The following is a 3,159-nucleotide window of genomic DNA, read 5'->3' on the forward strand; positions in this document are numbered from 1 at the left end:
TTTGTTGGAAATATCACTTGTCCTATGGCAGTTACATACCATCCAGCCGCATTCTTCTTAGCTTGTACTAGCTGTGCTAATTTTTCGTCTTCTGGTACTTCGTCCATGAAAGCTTCCGCAGGGTTGGTACGTGCTGGTAGCAACGCCATTTGGGTCCATACCTCGCGAGCAGCCTGTCTGGCTGCTCTGTCAGCCAGACGATTTCCCTGGAATGCTCTTTCTTCTCCCTGCTGGTGTCCTTTTACATGCATTACTGCTACCGCCTGGGGCTTATGTACTGCTTCCAGTAGTTGCACAATTTGTTCTCGGTGTTTGATTGACGAACCCTGTGAATTTAATAGTCCTCTCTCCTTCCATAATGCCCCATGTACATGTATTACCCCAAATGCATATTTAGAATCAGTCCAAATATTTACTCTTTTCCCTTGACTCAATTCCAAGGCTCGGATGAGGGCTTGGATTTCAGCTTGTTGTGCTGATGTTCCGGGAGCCAAGGCTCTGGCTTCTATAACCTGTCTTAGAGTTACCACTGCATACCCGGCGTACCTGGTTCCATTCTCCACGAAACTAGATCCATCGGTATACAGCTCCCATTCAGGTTCGTTTAAGGGCTCATCCTTTAGATCTTTGCGGGTAGCGTATATCTGTTCGATGGTCTCCACACAGTCGTGTACCAGGTTGCCTTCTTCTTGGGTGGCTCTAAGAAATTCGGCTGGATTTAGATGGTTAGTTACCTTCATTTCAACATCATCATGTTCTCTAAGGATTGCCTGGTATTGCAGCATACGGCTGGAGGAGAGCCAATGCCCCCCTTTTTGTTCCAACACTGCTATTACCATATGTGGGACAAACACTTCCATTTTCTGCCCCATAGTTAGTTTTCTAGCTTCTTGTATCAGAAGCACTGTTGCAGCAACAGCTCTAAGGCAGCCAGGCCATCCAGCGCTTACTGGATCCAGTTGTTTTGAGAAGTACCCCACCGGGCGCTTCCATGTTCCCAATTTTTGTGTCAACACCCCAATCCCCAGTCTTTGCCTCTCATTTACATATAGCTGAAAGGGTTTTGTGAGATCTGGCAACCCTAATGCAGGTGCCTCTTTTAGGGCTTGCTTCAAGTTCTGAAATGCCTTTTCTTGTATTTTATTCCATTTAAATTCAGGATTCTTGACTGCCTCATACAGAGGTTTTGCTTTTAGTCCAAATTCTGGAATCCACAACCGACACCACCCTGCCATTCCTAAAAAGGACCTTAACTCTTGTGAATTTCGAGGTGTTGGTATAGCACATATGGCCTGGATCCGGTTCACCCCTAATTTCCGAACTCCTTGTGATATCTCGCATCCCAAATAAATGACTTGTGTTCTTACCAGCTGGGCCTTTTCTTTTGACACTCGGTATCCAGCTTGTCCGAGCATGTTGAGGAGTTCAATGCTGAGTCTGCGACAGATGTCTTCTTCTGTTGAGGCTAGAAAAATATCATCTACGTACTGTAAAAGAATAAATGAGGAAGGTGACTCCTTTACCTGAGTTAGTCTCCATTCTTCTAGTTCCCGGGCTAATTGGTTTCCGAAGATGGTTGGAGAATTCTTGAATCCTTGTGGTAAGCGTGTCCAGGTGAGCTGTCTTTTCCGTCCTGTAGCAGGATTTTCCCATTCGAAAGCAAAAATTTTCCTACTTTCAAATGCCAAAGGGATACAGAAGAATGCATCTTTCAAGTCAATTACTGTGAACCATTTAAATATCTCCGAGACAGCTGTTAGCAATGTATATGGATTTGCTACTACTGGATGAATATCCTTTGTTATATTATTAATTGCCCTCAGATCTTGAACTAACCTGTACTTACCATTGGACTTCTTTACCGGAAATATGGGGGTATTGAATTCTGATTCACATTCCTGTAATATCCCTAAACTGACAAACTGATCTATTAAGGGTGCTACTCCTTTCCGAGCCTCCAGTTTCAGAGGGTACTGCCTTATCCGTACGGGTTGTGCTCCTTCCTTCAATTCCACAACTACTGGTTGTGCTGCTTTTGATTTTCCAGGAATCCCTATTTCCCATACCCATGGTACCACAGCCTGTTCTATTTCTGTGGGGATTTCTGTTGCCTCTACTTCTTTCACTGTAAATAATTTGGCTATATTATCTTCTGGAATTTCTAATTTTACTCTTCCTTTTTCAAAGATTATTTTTGCCTCTAACATTGATAACAAATCCCTCCCTATTAATGATTCTGGGCTATTTGGCATATATAAAAATTGATGATCAAATTCTTTCCCCCCAAACTTTATATCCAACGGACGTAAAAATGCCCTTTCTTCCACCTGTCCTGTAACCCCTACCACCCGAATGGTAGAATCACTTAGAGGTCCTAATTTGGTGTTAATTGCAGAATATGTAGCCCCCGTATCTACTCTAAATTCCAATGGTTCCCCGTCTACTTCTAAGACTACCTTCAGATCCCGATCTAGTCAGCTTTGATTCTGGTAGCTTCCCATCATAAAGGCTTGGGCGACACCTTGTGGCCCTCCACGAACTGCACGTGAATTATTTATCAACCCCTCCCCGCTATTCAGCCCGAATCCCATACCTTGATTAAGTGGACATTCGTTTTTCCAGTGTCCTCTGTTCTTGCACAAGGCACACTGATCCAATCCCAATCTCATTCTTCCTTGTCCCATTTGTAATTGGTTTGGGAATCCCCTTCCACCCATCGAAATTCCTCCCCTAGCCATTCCTCGCCCCCGTCCGTGCCCCCGGCCACCTCCCCACATACCATTCCCCGTTATCTGCTGTAGTACTGCCAACATACTAGCTTGTTGCTTCTTAGCAGTCTCTTTTTCCCTATTATTATATACCTTCCACGCAACTTCTAAAAGTTTATCCAAATTCCGTGTATCTTCCCCTTCTAATTTCTGCAACTTTTTCTGAATATCCTCTTGGGATTGTCCCATAAAAATTAAAGCTAGCTGCAATTTCCCTGATTCCCCTTCAATTTCCAAACTGGTATATTTTCGAGCAGTTTCCTTAAGCCTTTCTAAGAAAGCTGACGGGGACTCATTTTTCTCCTGCTTTACTGAATACAGCTTGGACCAGTTTAACGTCTTAGGTATCCCGCTCCGTATTCCTTCTATCAACAATTCTTGATAAGCCTTA

The sequence above is a fragment of the Sturnus vulgaris genome, unplaced genomic scaffold, assembly GCF_052056855.1.
Source record: "Sturnus vulgaris isolate bStuVul1 unplaced genomic scaffold, bStuVul1.hap1 Scaffold_87, whole genome shotgun sequence".
NCBI lineage: Eukaryota > Metazoa > Chordata > Aves > Passeriformes > Sturnidae > Sturnus > Sturnus vulgaris.